The sequence below is a fragment of the Odontesthes bonariensis genome, chromosome 8, assembly GCF_027942865.1.
Source record: "Odontesthes bonariensis isolate fOdoBon6 chromosome 8, fOdoBon6.hap1, whole genome shotgun sequence".
In the NCBI taxonomy this organism is placed as follows: domain Eukaryota; kingdom Metazoa; phylum Chordata; class Actinopteri; order Atheriniformes; family Atherinopsidae; genus Odontesthes; species Odontesthes bonariensis.
This window is the reverse complement of record NC_134513.1, coordinates 25,114,575-25,129,720: the sequence shown is the minus strand read 5'-3', so window position 1 is coordinate 25,129,720 and position 15,146 is coordinate 25,114,575. Positions and strand designations below refer to the sequence as shown.

At 43.7% G+C, this 15,146-nt stretch overlaps 1 non-coding gene across 1 annotated transcript; it reads left to right on the top strand.

Moving 5' to 3' along the window:
• The first annotated feature begins 13,941 nt into the window (after positions 1 to 13,941).
• trnar-ucg (transfer RNA arginine (anticodon UCG)) lies at positions 13,942 to 14,014 on the top strand. The gene has a single exon. It is a non-coding gene; the product is annotated as a tRNA-Arg (tRNA).
• Positions 14,015 to 15,146: the final 1,132 nt, after the last annotated feature.

Here is a 15,146-nt window from a genome sequence, read left to right as displayed (position 1 = left end):
ATTGACAATTGCATATTTTGTTGTGAAGTTGTAGAAACCACTGATCACTTATTTTTCCTGTGCATGTACAGTAACACTTTTTGGAATGATGTGTACGACTGGCTATGTGAATACATTCCAGCCGTTCCTCTCTTTGACTTGAATGTAATTAAATATGGGTGCTTACACAAAGATAAAAACATAGAACTCTTGATCAACGTCGTCATCTGTTTAGGAAAATATCTCTTACACAAATGTAAATGTATAAAGACAAGTCCTGTGTTCAGCGCATTTAAGAATGAGTGGTCTTTATACAGTAAATCCTTAAAATGTATGAAGAGTAAAAAGAGCAACAGGCTAATTGAAATAATGTGTAGCTTTGATTTAATGTAATGTAGGCCCTCTTCTCTCTCTCTTGCTATTATTTATTTTATTTTATGTTATATTATTTATTTTATTTTTTGACTGTCAGTATGCTTTGTTATTCATGAAAACTTTCAATAAAAAAAATAAATAAATAAATAAATAAATTAAAAAAAAAAAAAAAAAAAAAAAACGTCGGACGGACGCAGACCACCAACGGAAGTGCGCAGACAAAAGCGGCTGTGATTGGTCCTCGGTGTTTTTTTTTTTGTTTTTTTTTTTTATTCAAATATGTCACATAGACAAAACAATGACATACTCAGAAGTAAACAATTATTATTTATAACTTTACATATTCACACCTCCACATATAGAAAAACAACTTGAAGGATCTTAAATGACCAAGATAAAAACAATAAATAAAAAAAGGGGGATAATAAATAATAATAATAAAAATAAATGAATAAAATAAATAACTTCTAAACAGTTACAAGAGGTTAGGACAGGTTAAGATTTTCTATGAGTGTGTATAATTTATTTGCATGGGGATTATATGTTTCAAACATTTTTGTAATGAGGATCTTGGTCCTCGGTGTGCCTTTCCGGTTGTCTGTGTGGCTTCCACCTTTGCATTTTAGCCAACTCCAAAAAAAAAAGCTGTTCTTCTTCGATGTCGAGCAACTCCAAATCCATATCTTGCATACACTTTTTCTTTTTTGTAAAAACAAACACTTCCGCCAGCGCCGCCGAAGTTCTCGTCACCGCCCACCGAAATTCTCGCGAGGGGAAACTGCTGTGCGTCCCGAGAAATTCCAGACCGAGGTTGCAGAACCATAACATGAAAAGTGGTTCGCGACCAGAGCAAAGCAACACGTCAAGACGATAGACGCAGAAGTATAAAGGCGGTAGCATGGTTGCCGCGTCTGTCACGGCGGTGGTGGACCGTGACGTCAAAATGACGTTTCAGGCATGGCGCTTGCCTTGAAAAGACGGCGCAGCGCGTTGTCGTGCACCAGTCGATTTTTGTAACTTGGCGGCGCCGAGCACAACGAACCGGATGGACCGATGTGAGACCAGGCTCAGTGAGGAGGTGCGTTTGTACAGGCAGCTGTACGAAACTGCAGTGAAACAGCACAGGGAGCACGTAAACTCCCCAAACTGATGCACAGAGATGGGCAGAACTTTTGGGAAAGAGGGAGAGTTCTGTAAGAATGTGTGGAAGAAGCTACGGGACAGATACGTGAAGGCAAAGAAGAGGGCAGAGACTCTGTTGATGCCGGGGGCTTCAAACCTTCACCTCTTTTAACTGAATTAAAAAATTAAAATGATCCGAAAACTGCAGCAGTATCATTAATTACAGTATTCTTGCTCTTGACAGCGGCATTGTTTTCTTCTCCACTTTCGTGGTTGTAGAGTAGCGGTAACCTTAACGTAGCAGCGCCACCTCTGTGACGGAGAAAATTGCAACTACTGGCGCGCAACGACTTGCGCCACTATATAGGGTCCTATGGCGGGCACGAACTCGTGACGTCATCAACACCGCTCGCGCGAGCAGACGCGCCAACCATGCTAGAGCCTTAATCCGCCCTTGACGCGCTGCCTACTGCGCCAAAGCTGGGGAACAATAGTCTGTTAAGGGGGGGGGGAAGAAAGGAGAGAAGGGGGAAGAAGGGGGAAGAAGGGAGGGAAAGAAAGAGGAAGAAGACAGCGGCTGATCCCAGAGTCGCGAGTTCGATCCCACCAGTTGCATATTATGTTTTAATGAAACGGCTCAAACTATAGTATTGTTTTAAAGTATGTATAAAGTATATAAAGTATGTATATTTCCTAAAGCATTTTCTGAGTGAAGTGAGTGATAAATTGTTCCTAGTTTATGCATAAAATTATTACTAATATTTCAGAATCAATAGCAGCTCATATTTATTCACAGTGAAAGATCATACACCTTATCTGTTTTTAAAGAACCAAATATTTATTTGTCAACAACAAAAAGAGTGAATTAAACAATTTTTTAACCTAAAAAAAACTAAAAACTGTGAACAATCGTAGCATTTACTTTACAAATTTACAAATTTTAAACAGTTCGACTTTGTACACAATCACAATAACAAAAAACATGTAGTATCATCATTAAATAAAATAAATAACCCTCTGTGAAATAAATTAAAAGATTGAGAGGTCTGAAACAGCAGTAACTACACTCTTAACCCGAACTAGTTGAGTTTACTAGAAAATCGCGTGGAAACCCGTTGCCTTATCCCGTTTAAGTTTTTACAAAACATGAAACTAAACCTTTTAAGTTGTATTGGCATAGATAACTTAGACATATTCAAGTTTACATTCGTAACCTTTACTCAAAACCATTAGTTCACATAACTTATCTCTTTTCTGAGGTCTAGCCAACCATTTTAGGTCAAATGCACATAAATATATATAAAAGCACTTAACATCATTTGTTGATATAACTAATGTATTGTCTTCAAATTTTAATTAATGACTTATACTGTTTTGATTTAGAGTTTGTATATACCATTGTAGCAATGGTAGAGGTGGAGGCAAGAAAAGACTTAGTCCAGACTTAAAACAGACTAAAACAGCATGTTCCAAAAGCTTTGAAAGGATTGACGGAGTTGGCCAAAAGAGCCTCTGTATACAAAAGCTTGGCACATCCTTCAAGCCAGAATTGAACCAGCAACCTAAGGATAACTGTTGTTGGGCACCTACAGTCCTCCGCTCTATCAACTGAGCTATTGAAGGGAGCAAAGCCAGATGCGTTTCAGATCAAATCAGCCTCAGTTTCTATCATGCATTTAGTCGTTACAAAAACACATCTGGCATCTATCTGGGAAAGTCTCCACATGGTCATGGTCATGGGTTCAATCCCCATACTGGCCACGAATATCAGCAACAACAGCACATGTGTAGGGGCCCTTCCATAACACATGACTTTTAAAGATATATCAATATATTTGATGCTGCTTGTCCTGGAACGGATCACAGGGGAAGCAATGTGAGCAGACATCCCTCGCCCCGATTCTCACAGGACATAATCTAGGCAAGGCAAGGCAAGGCATCTTTATTTATATAGCGCATTTCATACCACAGGCAACTCAATGTGCTTTACATAAAGACAAGGCATTTAAAAGAACAGTATAAAGCAGCATAAAAACAAGCAATTTAAAGAGAAAAAAAATAGAATAAAAATTAAAGCAATCAAAGAAGAAAAATATAAACTCAACCATAAGCACACCGAAAGAGAAATGTTTTTAACCTGGATTTAAAAGTGCTTACAGTTGGGGCTGATTTCAGGTCTGCTGGTAGTTTGTTCCAGTTGTGTGCAGCATAACAGCTAAAAGCTGCTTCACCGTGTCTAGTTTGAACTCTGGGCTCCACTATCTGACCTGAGTCAGTAGATCTCAGAGCTCTGCTGGGTTTATACTCAGCTCGCATGTCATTCATGTATTCTGGACCTAAACCATTCTTGGATTTGTAGACGAGTAGCAGAACTTTAAAATCTATTCTTTACATTGGCTTTACATTCTCAAGCCAATGTAAAGACTTGAGAACTGGGGTGATGCTATGTGATCTCTTTGTTCTGGTTAAAACTCGGGCTGCAGCGTTCTGAATGAGCTGCAGCTGTTTGAGACTCTTTTGGGGGAGTCCAGTCAGAAAACCGTTACAGTAGTCAAGTCTGCTAGAGATGAAAGCATGAATCAGCTTCTCCTGATCTGTTTGGGACATGAAACCCTTAATTCTGGATATGTTCTTAAGTTGATAAAAGGCTGATTTGGTGACTGATTTGATATGGTTGTTGAAGGTCAGGTCTGAGTCTATCAGCACGCCGCGGTTCCGGACTTGGTGTTTAATTTCTAGAGACAGTGACTCAAGATGTTTACTGACAGCAAACCTCTTCTCTTTGTTGCCAAACACAATGACCTCAGTTTTTTCTTGATTTAACTGAAGGAAATTTTGGTTCATCCACTTTTTGACTTGCTCTAAGCAGTCGCACAATGACTCTATAGGACTGCAGTCATCTGGAGACAGTGCGAGATATATCTGTGTGTCATCTGCATAGCTGTGGTAGTTGACTTTAGAGTTCTTCAGAATTTGACCCAGAGGCAGCATGTATAGAGTGAACAGAAGGGGTCCAAGAACTGACCCCTGAGGAACTCCACATGTCATAGCCACTCGATCAGATTGATTACTTCCAATAGTCACAAAATAACGCCGCTCCTCCAAGTAGGACCTGAACGATTCTAGGACTGTCCCGCTGAGTCCTGCCCAGGTTTCCAACCTGTTCAGCAGTATACTGTGATCCACAGTGTCAAATGCAGCACTGAGATCCAACAATACCAGAACTGACACCTTGCCTGAGTCAGTGTTTAACCTTATGTCATTTATCACTTTAATAAGAGCCGTTTCTGTACTGTGGTGAGGTCGGAAGCCTGACTGAAATTTGTCAAGGAGTCCACTGGAGTTCAAGAAGTTACTGAGTTGATTAAAAACCACTTTCTCAACAATCTTGGCTATAAAAGGAAGATTTGAGATGGGTCTGTAGTTGGTTAAAATGGAAGCAGCCAATGTTGTCTTTTTTAGGAGTGGCTTGATGGCAGCTACTTTTAAAGGTTTAGGAAACGTGCCTGATTGGAGTGAGCAGTTTATTATTTGCTGCAAATCTGTTTGGACAGAGCTTACAATAGTTTTAAAGAAGTCAGATGGCATTGTGTCAAGACAGGATGTCGATGGTTTAAGATGCTGGACTGTTTCTTCTATGGTTTTTTGGTCAACTGTATTGAATTCTGACATCATAGTTAATTGATTCCTAGGTGGTTTTAAGGTTTGCGTCATTTTATTATTTTGCTGATTTATGTTGATATTTAGCCTTATAGATTTGATTTTTTCATTGAAAAAACAAGCAAATTCATTGCATTTTTCTGTGGAACAGAGTTCTGAAACTATCTGTTTTGGGGGGGTTGTCAGCTTATTAACCATAGCAAACAGAGCACGAGTGTTGTTGATGTTCTTATTAATCATTTCAGATAAGTGTTGCTGTCTAGCCCGGAGTAACCCGTGGTTAAAATTACAAAGACTTTGTTTGTAGAGGTCATGGTGAATTTGAAGTTTAGTTTTTCTCCATTTACGCTCTGCTTTCCTGCATTCTGTTTTCAAGGCCTTTATCATCATAGTGTTCCTCCATGGTGTTCACTTTCTGCTCAAGATCATCTTATTTTTAACAGGTGCAACAGTATCCATGACATTTGAGATTTTCAAGTTAAAGTTATCTAAGAGTTCATCAACTGTCTCTGCACTCGCAGTTGATGACATAGCTATAACTTCCATAAACTTAGCACTGGTATTCTCATTTATGTACCTTTTTCTAACAGACACACGGGTTAACTGAATGTTTGGAGTTAACTGTAAGTCAGAGAACACACAGAAATGATCAGAGAGCGCCAAGTCCTTGATATCAACAGAAGAAATGTCAACACCTTTAGAGATAACCAGATCCAGTGTGTGGCCTCGAGTATGTGTGGGTCCGTTCACATGTTGAAGGAGGCCAAAAGTGTCAAGTAGAGAGCAGAGATCTTTGGCATTAGTGTCCATGTTATTGTCCATGTGAATGTTAAAATCCCCTGTTATGATGAAAAAGTTATAGTCAGTGCAGATAACTGACAGCAGTTCAGCAAACTCATCAAAGAAAGTTCCTGGGTATCTTGGTGGTCTATAAATGATTAGGAAGATAACTTTTGGATCCCCCTTTACTAAAAAACAGAGATATTCAAACGAGCTAAAATCACCAAGTAAAATTTCTTTGCACTGAAAGACTGATTTAAAAATGGCGGCAACTCCCCCGCCCTTCTTACCACTTCGACACTTATTGATAAAACTGAAATTTGTTGGTGCGGCCTCATTGAGAATGGTATCACAGCTACATTCAGTCAGCCATGTTTCACTAAGAAATAAAAAGTCTAGATTATAGGTCATGATCATGTCATTTACTAAGAGGGATTTGTTGGCTAGTGATCTGATATTGAGTAGGGCTAATCTCGTGGAGACAACAGGTGATACTGGTGTGTTTCGGGGTTGACACACTATATTCAATAGATTGGTAGATTTAACTGAACCTTTTTTATTTCTCACCAGTTTGACCACTTTTCTGTTACCTGTCATCACAGGGATTGAAAAGGCTGTCTGAACTCCATAGGGCCCTGACTTTATCTGGGGAAGAGCATTCTTGATATCAGTATCACAGCCTGGACCCGGCACATATCAGTCAGACTCACAGATATGATGATTCAGAGGAGGTGGGGGGGCTTGGTCACTTCTGTTTGAGGGTTGTTTCCAACGTGATGGACGTGGTGGAATGGGAGGGGCTGGATGAGGTGGGATGTTAGGGGGGAAGAATATGGGATTTTGGCGTGGTGTCAATTGTATTCCAATATTGAGAAAGCTCTTCATCCTGTCCGGGAAATCCAGAAGTGAGGAGTCCAGACTGAGTGGAGACTGCTGGGGGCTGGGTGGGGTCCGGGGGGGGGCGAAGGCTGGGGGTTTCCCACTGGGGCTGGGGGAGACTCCGCCTGTTGGACTGCCGGGGCTGGTGAAGACTCCACTTGTTTCGGTGTTGGGGCTGGTGAAGACTCCTTATCTTGGGGTGAGGATGATGACGTTGCAGGTTCTTTCTGGATCTGCTGTCCTCCATGGTCAGTCCTTGTTTCAGCGCCCTCACCAGAGCATTGTCCTATCTGTCGTTTTGGATCGTTTTGTCCTGTCTTGTCCTTGATTGGGGCTGCTGGTGTGTGACGCAGAGAGTAAAAAATGTTGGAGCTTAGCAACTGTACTCCTGACTTGTTAAGGTGAAATCCATCTGCCTTAAAGAGGTGCCTGCGTCCCCAAAAGATGTTGAAATTGTCAATAAAATTCATTGAATGAGCAGCACACATGTCTTTGAGCCATCTGTTTAGCATCATCAGTCTGCTGAATCTCTCATCTCCTTTCCAAACTGTTGGTAGAGGTCCACTGAAAAACACCTCTGTACTTGTGCATCGAACTTTGTTTACCAGGTCCATAAAGTCTTGTTTTAATACCTCCGATTGTTGCTTCACAACATCAAGGGCTCCTGTGTGTATGATGAGAGATTTCAGTGTCGGATGCTCAGCAACAATGTCCAGGATCTTCTTTGAGATATCAGACACCATGTCGTTACTAAAACAGAGTATTTTGGTCTTTTTCTTGCTGCAAAAACGTCTTATCTCATTCACAGCTCCGTCACCCACTATCAGAGTTTGAGGCCCAGTGGTTAGCTCTTTCTGTGGCCTTTTAGCATATAATTTAGCCTCATACCTTTCTCCGGTCTTGGGAGATGAGCGTTCTTTTGGAGAGTCAGGATTTTGAGAAAGTGGAGCAAATCTGTTCTCTAGCAGAATTCCTGTGTCTTGTGGCAATTTACTCCTGGTTTTTGGTGGTGGTCTCGGTCCATCGTTGCTTTTTCTTTGGTATCGGGGTAGAGACATTCTTGTGTGATAGTGCAGGCCACTCAGAGTCATTGTGGGTCTCCAGGTGTTGGGTTCTGCCTGATAACCGTCTTCCCACATCTGAGGGAGGCGATTTGTAGTGTTATGGCTTAGCACCAAGGGGGTTCCAGGGATGACTGGTTGAATATTTTCCATTTACACCAGGCTCCTGCCGTATTGTTCCTGTGTTCTTTGTATATAAACGATTCAGGACCAACAGTCAGGATGTGTAACTCGTCACGTTTATTACTTCTCTTCCTCACGTCTCCTTCATCCACCTTACATACCTCTGGCCACCCTCAGCCCCCTGGTGCTCATATCATACCATTACATCTCCCCCTTTTAGCTGGCAGTTTAACTGTTTCAGGCAAACCATTAACATAACAACATCTTTAAACAGTATGGCTATTTCCTTATTTTCATTTAGCATGTAAACTTAAAGATTCACTTTTACTCATTTCAAACTTCTAAATTAAAACCTTAAAGCTCCAGCATTGAATCAGAGAACCTAATGAAGAAATATTATTTTACCATAGCCATCTTGTATCTGAACATTGCTTTTCAAATAGAACAGAACAGAACCAAACATCTTTCTTTTACAGCTCAAGAATATTCTCTATTTTTTCTTATTCCTTGTTTTTTTTCATTTAGTGCTCAAGTATTGTTATTATATTTCTCTTTTTTTTCATTTAGAGCTCAGTGTCTTTCTCTTTTATTTATTTATTTATTTATTTTTTTTCTCTGTGTCCAATGTTCAAAGGTCCAGTCTTTCAGGAGGCCTAGATGGTCGGCCCGACCTAGTTGTTACGGTCTCACCTGGTTCTGGGGGTACTGGTACTTCCCTGAGGTGTGAGCGGTTGCGTCGCAGCCGTCCTCCCTCTGCTGTCTCCACCTCGTATGAGCGTGGTGTGTGCGCCGGCCCCACGACAGTCCCTCTGGTGTTTGTAGGTCTGACCCACACCTGCTGTCCTGGCTGCAGAGGTGGCAGCGTTTGAGTGCGATGTCTCCGGTTATATGTCTGTTGTTGTTGCAGCTTCACCGCGGCATCCTTTGTTCTGAATGTTTTTAGATCTGGCCACTCTGGTTGTAGTTGTGCTGGAGACGCTGGAACCGACGTTCTGATCCTTCTGCCCATCAGCAGCTGGGATGGGGAGAATCCATGGGCCAGTGGAGTGGCCCTGTAGGCCAGCAGTGCCTTGTGAAAGTCTCCCTCTTTCTCTAAGAGGGATTTGACTGTTCTCACAGCCCGTTCTGCCTCCCCGTTGCTACGGGGATAACGGGGACTACTTGTCACATGGGTGAAATCATAATCCTGTGTGAACTGAGAGAATTCCATGCACGAGAACTGGGGACCATTGTCTGTGACTAACACTTCAGGGCAGCCGTGTCTGGCAAACACAGCTTTGATTCTGGCTATAGTCTGTTTTGCTGAAGTGCTGGGCAGCGTGCAGACTTCGATATAGCGGGAGAAGTAGTCAATCAGAACTAAATAGTTCCCATTCTGCCATTGGAAAAGATCTGCTGCGACTCTCTGCCAGGGTCTGCTCGGGAGCTCAGTAGTGAGGAGGGGCTCCACAGGTGTCTGAGCTTCACGTGCACATGTTTCGCATCTTTCCACGATCTGCTTCACAGCGGACGTGATGCCGGGCCACCAGACTGATTCTCTGGCTCGAGCTAGGCATTTGTTGATGCCTTGATGTCCCTGGTGCAGTCTCTGAAGGATGTCTGCTCTCATGTGCTCTGGGATGATCAGTCTCTCACCTTTCATGAGCAGTCCTCCCCCTACATGCAGGCATGACCTGTCTGGCCAGTAGGGTAGCAGCAGTTCATGCACGTCGCGTCTGTGTTCAGGCCAGCCGTTTGCAATGTAACGGCTGAGGCGTTTACAGGCATCATCCGAGTGTTGGGCACTTTTAATCTGGTCCAGTTTTGTAGGTGTGGCTGGCAGGCTTTCCACCACGCTGTTCAGGTAAGCTTGACTTTCTTTTTCCAGGTTGTGCTCCACCTCTGTGCCTGTAGCTGGAAGAGGTGCCCTCGATAGTGCGTCAGCAGTTATTAGGTTTTTACCTGGGACGTGGGTGATGTTGAAGTTGAATCTGAGCAGCCTGAGTCTGAACCTGATAATCCTTGGCGGCAGGTCATCCAATGCTCTGGACTTCAGGAGTGTGAGGAGTGGTTTGTGGTCAGTTCTAATGGTAAAGTCCAGACCACTTAGGTATCCTCGCAGGCGCTCACATGCCCAGGTCAACGCCAATGCCTCTTTTTCAATTTGGGCATATCGTGATTCAGCTTTGGTGAGGCTTCGTGAAATGAAAACAACAGGTCTCCACTCACCGTCTGGCTGTTTTTGTGTCAAGACCCCCCCTAGCCCATATGAGGAGGCATCTGCAGACACTATGGTTTCATGGTTTGGACTGTATTGGGCTAACACTGTCTCTGACCCCAGTTCTTCCTTTGTCTCTATGAACGCTTTCTGCTGGGGTGGCCCCCATGCCCAGCTGTTCTCCGTCTTCAGCAGGTCACGGATGGGCTTTGTGAGGTCAGGCAGGCGGGGTGAAAATTTGCCAACAAAATTCACCATGCCCATGAAGCGGCGAACATCCGCCACATCTTTCAGTTCAGGCATTTCGAGGATCGCCTTGATTTTTTCTGGGTCTGCTCTGATGCCCTGGGCGTTGATGACGTGACCCAGGAACCGGATCTCAGTCAGACCGAACTGGCATTTTTCGTTGAGGGTGAGGCCAGCCTCTCTGAACTTCTGCAGCACTCTGTGTAGCCTGCTGTCATGTTCTGCCCGGTCCTGTCCTGTGATGAGGACATCGTCTGCGTGGCAAAGGACTCCGTCTATGCCATCGATGAGCTGGGAGATCCTTCTTTGAAAATGTTCCGGGGCAGACGATATGCCGAAGGGCAGTCTTTTGAAGTAGTAGCGGCCCTCTGGTGTGATGAACGTTGTTAGCAGCATCGACTCCTTGTGTAGCGGCACCTGCCAGAAGCCTGATGTCGCGTCCAACTTGGTGAAGATTCTGGCCCCTTCGAGTTTGGCCAGCGTTTCATCCACCGCAGGCAGTATGTGTCTCTCTCTGATGACATTTTCATTCAGGTGAGTCAGATCTACACATATGCGAATTTTTCCTGAGGGCTTCGCGACCGGCACCATGCCCGCGCACCACTCTGTGGGTTCTTCCACGCGGGCTATGACCCCCAACTCCTCCATCCTGTCTAGCTCCTCTTTCACCTTGGCGCGGAGAGGAATGGCCACTCTCCGTGGTGCTGAGAGTGCGTAGGGCAGGGCATCTCCTTTAAGTTTGATCTTGTATTCACCCTGGAGCTGGCCTAGCCCTTGGAAGACCTCTGGGTATGTTGAGCGGAAGGATGCCTCAGTGTCGTGTTTGCTGTTCAGCTGAGGGATCATGTGCAGTCTCCGGATGGTAGGGAGACCCAGCAGCGATGTGGTGAGATCTTTCACGATGAAGACGTGCTCCTCAATCTTTCTATCTCCCCTCTGGATGACTGCAGTCACTTGCCCCCTGACATTCAGAGGCTGGCCTGAAGGCCCCAGGAGAGGCCTGCGTGCTGCTGTGTAAGCGCCATGTTTGTGTTCATCATATTCCGTTTCAGGAATGGCAGTCACAGATGCACCAGTGTCCACTTTAAAACATACAGGTGTGCCATTTACAGTAAGTGTCTCAGTCCATGTAGGTGACTGTGAGTGGTTCACAGCCCCTAGGTAAGCTGCTGAATCGTCCTCCTCTATTGAATCTAATTTTTGTGCAGTCCTGCACACTGCAGCATAGTGTCCCTTCTTTAAACATTTCCTGCACTCCTTTGTTGGGCAGTCTTTCCAGGAATGATCCGGGAATTTGCCGCATTTCCCGCACTGTTTCGCCTTAACTGTATGCTGCGGGTGAGAGGGGCTGAATCCCTGCGCAGACTTTTTCCCACTCATCTTTCTCCTGGATATCGCATCCACTTGCTCCGATGCCTCGGTTGACCGTAGAACTGCCTGTTGCTTTTTCACCTCTTCGTGCTGCCTCACTTGCGTTGTTGCAGTCTTTAAATCCAACTTGTCATTTAGCTGCATTTTTTCCGACAATTTTGCATCGCGTATGCCAACAACAATCCTGTCTCGGATCAGTTCCTCACGCAGGACACCGAACTTGCAATGCTCGGCAAGCTTATGCACTGCGGTGATAAAGCTCTCAGCAGATTCACCTACTTCTTGGCATCTCCTATTAAATTTGGCTCGTTCGTAAATGACGTTGTGGGAGCCAACAAAGTGTTCATCAAAAGCCTTTTTAACTTCGTCGTAATTGTCCTCTTTAGCTGCCTCTAACGCAAATGAATTCAAAATGTCCTCGGCTTTCTCGCCCATTGTATAAATCAGAGAATTCACCTGGAAAGCGCTGTCCTTATCTGTCAGTCCAGACGCGATTCTGAAGCGCTCGAAACGTTTGATCCAGGCAGGCCACGAACTTGGCTCGTAGTCAAAAGCCCCGGGTGGTGTGATGGTAAAGATGTGATCCATGCTGGCGTTGTTAGCTGGTCACTAGCTTCTTTGCTTTCGCTGACTTCGCTCCTTCTTCACCGTCTCACGACTCACACTTCTCTCACGTAATCCACCGTAAACTGTACCGAATAGTTGACTCTTCCTGTCTTGGGTTGTTGAATTCTGACACCATGTATTGTTCCTGTGTTCTTTGTATATAAACGATTCAGGACCAACAGTCAGGATGTGTAACTCGTCACGTTTATTACTTCTCTTCCTCACGTCTCCTTCATCCACCTTACATACCTCTGGCCACCCTCAGCCCCCTGGTGGTCATATCATACCATTACAGTGGTCTCGGTCCATCGTTGCTTTTTCTTTGGTATCGGGGTAGAGACATTCTTGTGTGATAGTGCAGGCCACTCGGAGTCATTGTGGGTCTCCAGGTGTTGGGTTCTGCCTGATAACCGTCTTCCCACATCTGAGGGAGGCGATTTGTAGTGTTATGGCTTAGCACCAAGGGGGTTCCAGGGATGACTGGTTGAATATTTTCCATTTACACCAGGCTCCTGCCGTGTCTCGGTGGTGCCAGTTAGCTTCCGGTTAGCCTGCTCCCTTTCAGTGTTTTGGGATACTGGCAGAGTAGTTTCATTCCCATGTTGTCCATTTATCTCCACGTTCACTTCAAGCCGATACATTTTTGTTTCCAGTATTGCTATCTTCTGGAGTAGCTTGTGGTAATCGTCAGTGGAAAAGGGAGGCATCTTGCTGCTAATTAGTTTCAGTTAGCTGAGCTCCTCCAAAAGCAGGAAGCTGCAACGGAATTTCCACACAACAGTTTCCAGAAGACTTTTTGATAAAAATGATTAAAAAAAGTCTTGGTTCACTTAAAAGAAAAAGAATAAAATTATATCCAAGATTTGTGGAAAGAAATAAAATGATTTAAAAGCAAATAAAGCAATAAGCAGCAGGAGGAAGCAGAGACACGTCTGCACTCTTCAGAAGCAGGAAGAGAAATCTACACCTCTTCTCGGGTGGACACACAGAAATACCAATGCAAGAACAGCATGGTTTATTTCTTGTGAGTCCTGGACCTTCCCTCAGGCCTCCTCACCGTGCAACTGATCCAAAATATCTCCCCTGGGGGGAATCTACATGATATTCTGACCAGATGCCCATACCGCCTGATCTGGCTTCATTCAAAGAAGAGCGGCAGAGACTGTACTCTCAGCGTATTCCAGATGACTACGCTTATCACACTGATCCAAGAGGGTGAGCCTAATCACCACACAGTGGAAAACGATTTCAGCCCTTATGCATTCGCAATCTCATTCATTTAGTCACCACTCATAAGGAGTGACCAGAGGTGAGCGTTGGAAGGAAGATCGACTGGTAGAACGAGATCCTCCAGTTGTGGTCAAAATGGTCTGATCCCTAAACTCTTCCACTTGAGGCAGCAACTGGTTCTAAGCAAGAAGAGGGCCCTCAACCCTTTTCCAACTAAGGATCAGAGCCTCAGACTTGGAGGTACAATTTTATTCCTGGCTGTTTCACACTTGGCAGCAGACCACCCCTGTACCGGCCGGATGACTCAGGTGAGACCATGTGGCCTAACGGACAAGGCGTCTGACTTCGGATCAGAAGATTGAGGGTTCGAGTCCCTTCGTGGTTGTCTTGTTTAGTTATATGCTGTCATTACTGTAAAGAAATCAAGAGCACTGTACTAAGTACTAACCAAATAAACACATGGTGAAAGCTGCTAAGTACTTTGCTACTTGTACTCCATGTCAGAAATCCTCTGAATGGGATGCTATTAAATCAGAGGATTTTACCAGTCTGTTACTGGTAAAAAAATCCAAAATTAAGCTGATGTTGCACAGTGATCTTGGCTTTCCCATACTGCCTACACTCAAGCTATACAAAAAGATGAGAGACTTGAATGAGTAAGTTCTATCACGTCGAGTCATTGTAGCATATAACAAATGATAAAATAATTGCATTGAAAGCATTTTTTGAAGAACTAAAAGTCTTTCATCTCACCTGCTGATAACATCCAAATCCGCAATACCAAAGGCAAGCTGTATAGAATGTTTGTGTGACTTAAATAGGTAACAGAGAAAACACTGAGTGCACTTATTCTCGCACATATTTGCTCATAGGGCAATAAAGGTATTAGAGGTAGGTACAGTATTCTGTAAAGGTATTACAGAACACCATAGAAATATTATAGATTACTACCGAAATCCTTTAGTTTTTCTATAGTGGTTTTTCGTAAGGGTTGTATATGTATATTTATTGTTCTTATTATTACAGGGCTTTGATGCTACTCCATCATCTGACACTGGTGAAGATGCGTCACAAGTAAGTTCAATGTCTTCTCTACTTTTAGCTCTTCCACAGAACCACTTGTAGTTACATTCAAAACTTGAATTCATTACTGGAACTGTAAACATAATATTGCATCTGTACTCTTTCTGTGAATCCCAGGATATGGGTGATACTGCATTGACTTTGACTGCACACAGCACAGCTGTTGAAAATGTGTTAGATCCACAATGATCAGACAGGTTTTATACACCAGCGCCAAACACAAGATAACATAAGACGGACCTTACACATTCTTAGCCACGTAATTAAGACCAAAATGGAGGCAATAATGGTTAGTATAGACGCAGAGAAAGCTTTTGACTCGGTCTCCTGGGCCTTTCTATACAGAGTCCTACACAGATTTAATTTCCACAATAAGATCATCAACACCATACAAACAATATATGATAACCCTACAGCAAGGGTCAAAGTTAATG